The sequence below is a fragment of the Bos indicus genome, chromosome 6, assembly GCF_029378745.1.
Source record: "Bos indicus isolate NIAB-ARS_2022 breed Sahiwal x Tharparkar chromosome 6, NIAB-ARS_B.indTharparkar_mat_pri_1.0, whole genome shotgun sequence".
NCBI classification, from domain to species: Eukaryota; Metazoa; Chordata; class Mammalia; order Artiodactyla; family Bovidae; genus Bos; species Bos indicus.
In genome coordinates, this window is record NC_091765.1 from 10,579,960 (window position 1) to 10,592,250 (window position 12,291).

Sequence of the window (12,291 nt, forward strand, 5' to 3'; positions counted from 1 at the left end):
GAAGCAACTGACAAACAACTAAATCAAAAATATACAAGCAACTCCTGCACCTCAACTCCAGAAAAATAAATGACTGAATCAAAAAATGGGCCAAAGAACTAAATAGACATTTCTCCAAAGAAGACATACAGATGGCTAACAAACACATGAAAAGATGCTCAACATCACTTATTATCAGAGAAATACAAATCAAAACCATAATGAGGTATCATTTCATGCCAGTCAGAATGGCTGTGATCAGAAAGTCTATAAGCAATAAATCCTGGAGAGGGTGTGGAGAAAAGGGAACCTTCTTACACTGTTGGTGGGAATGCAAACTAGTACAGCCACTATGGAGAACAGTGTGGAGATTCCTTAAAAAACTGGAAATAGAACTGCCTTATGATCCAGCAATCCCACTGCTGGGCATACACACCAAGGAAACCAGAATTGAAAGAGACACATGTACCTCAATGTTCACCGCAGCACTGTTTATAATAGCCAGGACATGGAAGTAACCTAAGAAAGCTGTGGTACATATACACAAAGGAGTATTATGTAGCTATTAAAAAGAATACATTTGAATCAGTTCTAATGAGGTGGATGAAACTGGAGCCTATTATAGAGTGAAGTAAGCCAGAAAGAAGAACACCAATACAGTATACTAACACATATATATGGAATTTAGAAAGATGGTAATGATAACCCTGCATGCGAGACAGCAAAAGAGACCTAGATGTATAGAACAGTCTTTTGGACTCTGTGGGAGAGGGGGAGGGTGGGATGATTTGGGAGAATGGCATATAAACTAGTATAATATCATATATGAAACGAATCACCAGTCCAGGTTCGATGCATGATACTGGATGCTTGGGGCTGGTGCACTGGGATGACCCAAAGGGATGGTATGGGGAGGGATGTGGGACAGGGGTTGAGGATGGGGAACATGTGTACACGTGTGGCGGATTCATGTTGATGTATGGCAAAACCAATACAATATTGTAAACTAATTAACCTCCAATTAAAATAAATTTATATTTAAGAAAAAAATAAAAAGTGAATAACCTGAAAAAAAACAAAAGATGTCACTCAGTACTGTAAGGCAGAAAGCCAAATATGTAAACCACACGACAGTACAGTTATATTCATATTTTATACTTATATTACACACATAATATTTATATGATAAACATTCATATTTATTCATGTTTATAATCAAACAGGAAAAATTGGAGACTTTCATTTCTCCCACCAGTATCCCCGCTTCTAGGCTTCAGAAGTCAGCTTGGTCGTTTGTCATCGCTGACCCTGCTACGCGACTCTGGGTTCCTCTACCTCATCGTCGATGTGGCCCTAATGGTGCGGCAGGGTGTAGATTCCTAGAGCACTGGAGTGAACTTAAGAAGATTTTGTCCACGTGTACTGCATAGAAGATGAATTCGTCGTCCTCCACGATGAATGAGGAACCTGAGGCTCTCTCTGTAGTTAACCAGCTCTGAGACCTAGCCACAGATCCTTTAAACCGGCAAGCCATTGTCCAGGATCAGGGATGTCTGCCCGGACTTACTTTATTTATGGACCTTTTGCTTTTCGATACTTGGCAGAGTGCCGTGCCAACAGAGAAAAGATGAAAGGAGAGTTGGGAAAGATGTTAAGCTTGCAAAATGTTATACAGAAGTCTACAACTCCAGGGGAAACAAAACTGCTAGCCTCTGAAATTGATGACATTCTTCAATCTTCCAATATGGCAGTTGGGGATAGTTTCAATGAAATGAATTCATGTCGAAGGAAAGCTCAGTTTTTTGGGGGGGACTACAAACAAATGTGCCAAAACAGTGGTTTTGCATATAGATAGTCTTGATGATATGTCCCTGTGTGAAGTGGCCTTGTTAAAAATTAAAGGCGTTATTAGCTTTACTTTTCAAATGGCCGTTCAGAGATGTGTGGTGCGAATCCATTCAGATCGTAAAGCTTTGGCATCAGCAATAGCATCAACCCAGTTTATGAAGGCTCAGCAAGTTGTGAAGAGCAAAAGTGGAGAAGAGATACTAGTCCCATTCCAGGACACACCTGTGGAGGTAGAACAGAACACGGAGCTGCCTGACTACCTGCCCGAGCATGAGAGTCCCACAAAGGAGCAAGACAAAGTGGGCAGGACAAGGCGGTGTCCCAGGTGGGCTCCGACCCGGAGAGCGGAGCCAGCTGGCTGAGCACAGCTGCAAACTTTTTATCCAGGTTCTTCTACTAGTGACTTCTCTTTGGGGCTCAAGGACTGTATAAGCAAACAAGGGGCCAGTTTTCCACTGTCGTGGTGAACTGTCAAGTGCAATTTGCAATAAGTTATCATGAAAAGTTTTTAGATCCCATGATTGAGAATGCTGCATTTTACATTCTACCGGACATTTTACCCCACTAAGCGGTAAAAGGGACAGAGGGGACAGGTGGAGTTGTTCTGTTGATGAAGGTATTTTGGTCTTGTTGTCCTTTGTTTAATTGCCTCACTTCTATTTAAAAAAAAAAAAAAAAAAAAAAGGTCCACTGTTAAACCAAATATGTATTTGTGCAGCTTTACATTTTACTTGACATGAAGCACGTGATTAGGAAAATTTGTTTTCTCAAGCTTCAGGACCTAGAAGAGAATTTTTTTTTTTTTTTTTAGCTCAAGTTGCACATGAAGTTGGAGAAGGAAATGGCAACCCACTCCAGTATTCTTGCCTGGAAAATCCCATGGACTGAGGAGCCTGGTAAGTTACAGTCCATGGGGTTGCAAAGAGTCAGACACGACTGAGCGACTTCACTTTTCACTTTTTCATTTCATTTACTAGGGATATAATTTTTAAAATATTGACAACAAAGTATAAGAAGAATTTCTCTTTTCTGTAATAGTAAACTAGATATTTTTGTGCCACTGGGAAGTTACCAAGGAGACAAGGATTTATAGGACCGAATAAGGAAAGGGAGTGAAAAGCTCATTGACAGGGACTCATACTGACCCTTGAAGCACTTTCCTAGTTTACAGCTGTAGCAGAGATACTAAGAAGTTGAGGTGAGTCTCCAGTGAACTCTTACAATAATAGCCAAAATATTACCAACTGAGATTTAAGTCCTGCCAAGAAAGAGGTTATCCCTGATGACTCATGCAGTAAAGAATCTGCCTCCAATCCAAGAGCAACAGGAGACATGTGTTCGATCCCTGGGTCAGGAAGATCCCCTGGAGGAGGAAATGGCAACCCACTCCAGTATTCTTGCTGGCAAATCTCATGGATTGAGGAGTCTGGCAGGCTATAGTCTATGGGGTTGCAAAGTGCTGGACATGACTGAGCCACTGAGCACACAAGAAAGAGGAGACATGGCTAACATGCAGACTTTTCAGTTGGTACAAAGGGCAAGGGTGAACCAAAAATAAACCCTATCTTCAAAAAATTGAAGACCAGCTTCAAGTCATCTCATCCCCTGCTTATTTAATCAGTATGGCCTGTCACAACCTAGTTAAAATAACTACTAGGTTTTATTATGAACACCTTTCCTTTCAACTTTCTTCTCTGCCCATCAGGGTATTTGATAGAGCATCAAAATATTTATGGCTTTAAACCACTCCCAAATATTCTGATTCAAATAATTTGGGCAGGTCTTAGACATAAGATTTCTTTTATAACTTCTCAGGTGATTCTAATGTGAAGTCAGTGCTGAGAACTGTGTTCTACATGTTACTTGCCAAACCCAATTAACTGCACAGTTGTCTTTCTACTCTACTGGGCTGGGAACTTTTGAGGATAGGACTATGGTTTTTACATTTAGAGCCTACACATCTAAAAGAGTGCCAGATACCAAGTAGGTGCTTATAAGTTAGTTAGTGATAAATGACTGACTTTCAAAAGATGGTCATTTCAATTCAATTTAATAGCTACTAATCAAGTTCCAATTTTATGCTGGCCTATTGGTGTACAAAAGTAGATAATACAATGCCAGCCTTTGGGAGAATTATTGTTCAACTCAGTGGTCACAAAATTATCATTTACTATTATACTGATAGTGCTTTTAAGTGACTGCATGTCAAATTAATCTTTCAGAGCTCCAATGCTGCTGCTACTGCTAAGTCCCATCAGTCATGTCCAACTCTGTGAAACCCCATAGACAGCAGCCCACCAGGCTCCTCCATCCCTGGGATTCTCCAGGCAAGAACACTGGATTGGGTTGCCATTTCCTTCTCCAATGCATGAAAGTGAAAAGTAAAAGTGAAGTCGCTCAGTCGTGTCCAACTCTTAGCGACCCCATGGACTGCAGCCCACCAGGCTCCTCCATCCGTGCGATTTTCCAGGCAAGAGTACTGGATTGGGTTGCCAGTGCCTTCTCCGTCAGAGCTTCAGTACTCTCAATCTAATATACCAAGTCATTCTTTCTTTGAATAGTATTCCATTATCAATAAAATAATAAATAGAATGCATGTCAACTGCAGAATACGTATTCTTTACAGGTGGGCCTGGAACATATACAAATACTGACCATATTCTAAGATATAAAAAATCAACATGTTTCAAAAATTTTTATTATTCAGAACAGATATGATCCTATTGGCAAATAGGGAAAAAGCCACAAATATAATTGGAAAACTGTGTATCTGTTTGAAAATTATGCACTCCACTTCAAAATATTCTTAGTCAAGGAAAGGACATATCTCAAAGTTAGAAAATATTTTGAACTAAACAATAATGAACAGATAATGTGTAAAAGTTGGATGATGTGGTTAATCATATCTTAGGGAGAGACTTATAAAGGTTATATATTATAGAAAACAAAGCTGAAAATGAATTAAGGATGCATCCATATTTTAATAAATGACAGCAAAAAAAAAAAAGAAAATATGAAGGAATAAGATAATGAAGATAAGAAATCAATGATATAAAATGAATTTAAAATAAAAAAAACTTCTAATAGAGCTAAAATTTGGAGTTTGAAGAGCACTTTTTTTTCAAGAAAAAGAGATGATGAATACAATACTGTTCAGTGACAGAGAAAAGATATAAGTTGCAAAGACTGGAAAGGACTAAAGGATCACGCTACAATATCTTTACAGAAAAAAAAGCCAGATAAACAATCAACACAGAAATAATCTATGTCGCTAGATTCAAATACAAACTTTAAAAGCAAATGGTGCCTCTATATCCTATAAGTAATTGAATAGAAAACATAAATGACAAAATATGCTATTATGATAGCATCAATGAAACAAAAAGCCTCATTAAATTTTGTAATACATTTATGGCAAATAACTATGTTAAACAGATTGATATAGTATTTAATAATAGATTGAAATTCTCATATTTATGCAACTCAGTTTCCCCAAAATTTGACATCTAGATTAAATGCAATATTGTTCATAATCTAAATGGTAAAAAGAAACAAAAGTCTACTGCTGGTATACTCTCTACAAGTTATGGCAAGGGAAATTTCCAGGCAGAAGGAACAGAATACAAGACAAAAATATTTCAAACAACGAAATGAAGAGCACTGAAAATGAAGTAAAGATAACATATGTAATTAAAGTTCAGTAAAAGACAATGAACTATCTAAAACACAATTAACTGCAAAAGTATTTATATTTATAGTTTATTAAAATATTTATGCTTTCTTTAAAGTTTAATAAAAGTGGTACAAATATTTAACAGAAGAAATGAAATAGAGTCATACGAAAAACTCACTTAAGCTAAGAGAAGTCAGAAAAAGTGGAAATACATAGCAAATGGGAGGGATTTTCAGCTCAATGGGTAAAGAATCTGCCTGCAATGCAAGAGACAGAGGAGACACAGGTTCAGTCCCTGTTTGGGAATATCCCCTAGAGGAGGAAAAAGGCAATCCACTCTAATAGTCTCACCTGAAATATCCCATGGACAGCAGAGCCTGGCAGAACACAGTCTAAAGGGTTACAGAGTCAGACACAACTGAGTGACTAAGCATGCAATTCCAATCATTATCAATTATCACATTAAATTTGAATTATGTAAGAAAACCAAGTATTGATAAAAGAGAATCACTGGGTTAAAACAAATAAACAAACATCTAATTAGATACTACCTATGGTAGCCTGCTTTAAATTTAGAGAAACAGGTAAAAATTAAAAAAAAAATCATACCATTCAAATACTATTCAAAACAAAGCTAGAGAATTATGTGTACATACTGAACAACAAAGAGTGTTTTAATCTACATTGTACAATGATTGACAGAATTTAGAGGAAAATAAACAAATCTAGAGTTATGCAGACTTCAAAGCTTTTTAGTAATGGATGAAACAATTAGGCAGACAACAAATATGGATACAGGAGACCTAAACAATACTATCCATCAACTTTATTAAAATTGACACACAACTAATCAACAGTAGAGTAGACATTCATCACAAGTAAACATGAACTTTTCACTAATATAGTCCAGATCTTGGATCCTAAAATAATCCTCAACATATTTAAAAGAAAACAATACACACAAAGATGGTCTCAAATTATAAATGATTTAAACTCTGAATCAACAACAGAAAGATATGTAGATAAATCCCAAGCAACTGGAAATAAAACAATTAACTTCTAAATAATTCAAGGGTGAAAAAAAGTATAGAAAGAAGATAAAAATACTTTGAATTAAATGAAAATAAAAATATTGAAACATGAGGGATGAAACAGAGCTGTGATTAAAGGAAAATGTAAGCAGAAAATGTTTATGTTATTTTTTAAAACTCAATGTAAGATTACCTAAACTGGAATATGATCAAATTAAACTCAAAACTAGTAGAAGAAAAAATAGAAAATTCACAGAAAAATCAACATGATTTTAGAACAGTTACAGAGCAAAATGTCAATGTATAATAATTGGCTGCACTTGCATATAATTACAATTGAAACTTTAAATAAAATATGACATATATTAACATAAAATGTAATAGATATAAATCTCACAGAAATATACAGCATATGCCTAATGAACCTGGAAACATCCATGAAAGAAGTCAGAGAACAACTAAATAAAGGAAAAGTTTTATCATGCTTCTGGATTGGAAGACTCAACATTGTTATATCAATATTTTCCAGTGGGACCTGTAGCCTTGAATGCATTCTGAGTTAAAATCAAGTTGGATAGCTACTGACTAACTGATTTTTAAATTTATATACAAAGATGATAGAATTTGAAAAAAATGGTATCAAACCTTATGAAAAAGACAAGACAGCATTCAAGAAAATATTGTTGAAAGGATAAACACATTGATTAGATAAACATCTAAATCTAATCAATGGATTAGAATAGAGACTACATAAATAGATACATGAAAATGTATTTAAGTCATTTTTGATGAGGGTAAAAATATAATTCAATAAACAAATGATAATGTTTTCAAAAATTTTACTGGAACATTTGGACTTCAACATATATAGCATAAATCAGTTCAGTTCAGTTCAGTCGCTCAGTCATGTCTGACTCTTTGTGATCCCATGCACTGCAGCACCGCAGTCCTCCCTGTCCATCACCAACTCCCAGAGTCTACCCAAACTCATGTCCATTGAGTTGGCGATGCCATCCAACCATCTCAGCCTCTGTCGTCCCCTTCTCCTCCTGCCCTCAATTTTTCCCAACATAGGGTCTTTTCAAATGAGTCAGCTCTTCGCATCAGGTAGCCAAAGTACTGGAGTTTTAGCTTCAACATCAGTCCTTCCAATGAATACCCAGCACTGATCTTCTTTAGGATAGACTGGTTGGATATCCTTGCAGTCCATGGGAATCTCAAGAGTCTTCTCCAACACCACAGTTCAAAAGCATCAATTCTTCTGCACTCAGCTTTCTTTATAGTCCAACTCTCACATCCATACATGACTAAAGGAAAAACCACAGCCTTGACTAGACGGACCTTTGTTGGCAAAGTGATGTCTCTGCTTTTTAATATGCTGACTAGGTTGGTCATAGTTTTCCTTACAAGGTGTAAGCGTCTTTTAATTTCATGGCTGCAATCAACAACTGCAGTGATTTTGGAGCCCCCCAAAATAAAGTCAACCACTGTTTCCCCATCTATTTGCCATGAAGTAATAAGACTGGATGCCATGATCTTAGTTTTCTGAATGTTGAGCTTTAAGCCAACATTTTCACTCTCCTCTTTCACTTTCATCAAGAGGCTTTTCAGTTCCTCTTCACTTTCTACCATAAGGGTGGTGTCATCTACATACCTGAGGTTATTGATATTTCTCCTGGCAATCTTGATTCCAGCTTGTGCTTCTTCCAGCCCAGCATTTCTCATGACGTACTCTGCATATAAGTTAAATAAAGAGGGTGACAATATACAGCCTTGACGTACTCCTTTTCCTATTTGGAAACAGTCTGTTGTTCCATGTCCAGTTCTAACTGTTGCTTCCTGACCTGCATACAGGTTTTTCAAGAGGCAGGTCAGGTGGTCTGGTATTCCCATCTCTTGAAGAATTTTCCACAGTTTTTTGTGATCCACACAAAGGCTTTTTGGCATAGTCAATAAAGCAGATATACATGGGTTTCTGGAACTCTCTTGCTTTTTACATGATCCAGCAGTTTTTGGCAATTTGATCTCTGGTTCCTCTGCCTTTTCTAAAACCAACTTGAACATCAGGAAGTTCACGGTTCATGTATTGCTGAAGCCTGGCTTGGAGAATTTTGAACATTACTTTACTAGCGTGTGAGATGAGTGCAATTGTGCAGTAGGTTGAGCATTCTTTGACATTGCCTTTCTTTGGGATTGGAATGAAAACCGACCTTTTCCAGTCCTGTGGCCACTGCTGAGTTTTCCAAATTTGCTGGCATATTGAGTGCAGCACTTTCACAGGATCATCTTTCACGATTTGAAATACCTCAACTGGAATTCCATCACCTCCACTAACTTTGTTAGTAATGATACTTTCTAAGGCCCACTTGACTTCACATTCCAAGATGTCTGGCTCTAAGTGAGTGATCACACCATGGTGATTATCTTGGTCATGAAGATCTTCTTTGTACAGTTCTTCTGTGTATTCTTGCCACCTGTTCTTAATATCTTCTACTTCTGTTAGGTCCATACAATTTCTGTCCTTTATTGAGCCAGTCTTTGCATTAAACATTCCCTTGGTATCTCTAACTTTCCTGAAGAGATCTCTAGTCATTCCCATTCTATTTTTCTTCCTTTATTTCTCGGCATTGATCACTGAGGAAGGCTTTCTTATCTCTCCTTTTATTCTTTGGAACTCTGCATTCAAATGGGTATATCTTTCCTTTTCTCCTTTGCTTTTGGCTTGTCTTCTTTTCACAACTGTTTGTAAGGCTTCCTCAAATGGTCATTTTGCTTTTTTTGCATTTCTTCTTCTTGGGGATGGTCTTGATCCCTGTCTCCTGTACAATGTCATTAACCTCATTCCATAGTTCACCAGGCACTCTATCAGATCTAGTCCCTTGAATCTACTTGTCACTTCCACTGTATAATGATAAGGGATTTGATTTAAGTCATACCTGAATGGTCTAGTGGTTTTCCCCCACTTTCTTCAATTTAAGTCTGAATTTGGCAATAAGGAGTTCATGATCTGAGCCACAGTCAGCTCCTGGTCTTTTTTTTTTTTTTTGCTGACTGTATAGAGCTTCTCCATCTTATAGAGCTGCAAAGAATATAATCAATCTTATTTTGGTGTTGGCCATCTGGTGATGTCCATGTGTAGAGTCTTCTCTTGTGTTGTTGGAAAAGGGTTTTGCTATGACCAGTGAATTATCTTAAGCAAAACTCTATTAGCCTTTGCCCTGCTTCATTCTGTACTCCAAGGCAAATTTGCCTGTTACTCCAGGTATTTCTTGACTTCCTCCTCTTGCATTCTCATCCCCTATAATGAAAAGGACATCTTTTTTGGGTGTTAGTTCTAAAAGGTCTTTAGGTCTTCATAGAACCATTCAACTTCAGCTTCTTTCTAAGAAGAAATGGAATAGCCATCATGGTCAACAAAAGAGTGTGAAATGCAGTACTTGGATGCAATCTCAAAAACGACAGAATGATCTCTGTTCGTTTCCAAGGCAAACCATTCAGTATCACGGTAATCCATGTTTATAGAATAAATAAACCTCCATAAACTATATACTTTAATCAAAAATTATCATCAAATGGCTCACTGCCTAGAAATAAATATCAATTTTTCACCTGAAAAATTTCTAAAAGTTACATGAAACTCTGTGTGATCTTGAGTTTGGCCAAGAGTTTATGGCCTGACATCAAAAATATAATATTTTGTTAAAAAAGTATTTGACTTTATCAAAATTCAAGTTTTGCTATGTAAAAGTTGTTGAAATAATGCTGACCAAAGGAGGGTACAGATTAAAAGTAAATATTTCCAAAGCATGTATCTGATAAAGGACCTAGTGTATAGAATACAACACATACTGGTAAGAAAGCAAGCAATGAAATTAAAAAATGAGAAGATCCATGAATGGCAAATAAACATGTGAAATGGGCAAAAGATCTTTCAATATTAGGGAAATGCAAGTTACATTCATAAAGAGATGCCAGTATATACTTTATAAAATAACTAAAATCACCAAACCTGATACTATCAGTACTATTAAGGATGGAATCTTAACATTCAGCAATAAAGAGAAACAAACTATTAATTCACACATGCAAGATATTAAATACATCTTGTTAAAGGAAAGAAGCTAAACTCCTAAGACTATTTATTATATGATTAGATTTATATGATTTTCTACAAAAAATAAAAATATGGAAATGGAAAATAAATCAGTGATTACCATTGGTTGGAGTAAGAGATGAGACTGGCTGAAAGAGACAACTTGAGGGAAACTTTGGGCTGACAAATATATGCTGTATGTTATTGTGGTAGTAGAAAAATGACTATCTGTATTTGTCAAAACCTATAGCAACTACACAACATGGAATGAATTGTATAAGTGTATATAAATTTGAAAAGTTCAATCATGGTGTGCAGGGAATTCAAATGGAATGTAGACAGAAAAATAAATCTACTTGTGCTACAAATGAATTATGTATCCAACCAGTCCATTCTGAAGGAGATCAGCCCTGGGATTGCTTTGGAAGGAATGATCCTAAAGCTGAAACTCCAGTACTTTTCCCACCTCATGCGAAGAGTTGCCTCATTGGGAAAGACTCTGATGCTGGGAGGGGTTGGGGGCAGGAGGAGAAGGGGACGACAGAGGATGAGATGGCTGGATGGCGTCACTGACTCGATGGACGTGAGTCTGAGTGAACTCCAGGAGTTGGTGATGGACAGGGAGGCCTGGTGTGCTGCGATTCATGGGGTCGCAAACAGTCAGACAAGACAGCAACTGAAGTGAACTGAACTGAATAGTACTTGAGGAGATGCAGAAGAAAAAAGTTGATCTAAGTAACTTTGGTAAATAGTTTAAAGACCAAAAGTAGTGTATATACTCTGGTGAATTTGTTTCTCACACGTTTCAAGATTTCTCTACCCAAATATGTATTGATTATAAAATTGAAAAATGTGAGAAGTGGAGAAAAATAGCAGATACTACCTAAACTATGTGATCAAAGCTTACATCATCAAAATGAAGAGATTGAAATAATGTTTGATATGATATATTGAAAAGGACACTTTTCATTTCTGTAGCATTATTTCTGAAAAATATAATTTCAATTTAATCAAAGGTACAGGGAGGGAGGAGGGAGGGGATTCAGGATGGGGAACATGTGTATACCTGTGGTGGATTCATGTTGATGTATGGCAAAACCAATACAATATTGTAAAGTAATTAACCTCCAATTAAAATAAATTTAAAAAGTAAACATCAGATATCAAGGGGCAATGTCAAGTACACAATAATTGACAAGTACTTTTGAAAAGTGTCATAAAAGACAAAGGAAGATGAACTTAGAACTGTTACAGGCTGGAGTATCTGTGACATACTCAAAATAATCCTATATAATCCAAGTAATCCTAATAGCATATATGGTTTATATATTAGTATTATACTGGTACTAATTCCTTAGGTTTTAGTTTTTATATTGTGCAACTGTTATAAACATTAGGGGTACTGGCTGAGGATAAATGAAAATGTCCTCCTAATTTTTTGCAATGCTTCTGAAACTTAAAATTATTTAAAAATAAAATCATATTTATAAATAGCACATTCAAATTTTTTAAAATTACTTGCAATATTTTAATTATTCCTTATTGGGTTATTAAGTAGGTCTATAACTATTTTGGATGTAACATAATTGTTCTGAAAATTAAGTAATATTTTTCCGTAAGTGCAATCAATTTAAATGATACCTGTTTTATGCTAGAGTTTTATTTCT

General features: G+C 36.3%; 1 pseudogene; it reads left to right on the forward strand.

Moving 5' to 3' along the window:
* The first annotated feature begins 1,412 nt into the window (after window positions 1–1,412).
* Window positions 1,413–2,227, forward strand: LOC109560112 (armadillo repeat-containing protein 1 pseudogene; annotated as a pseudogene).
* Window positions 2,228–12,291: the final 10,064 nt, after the last annotated feature.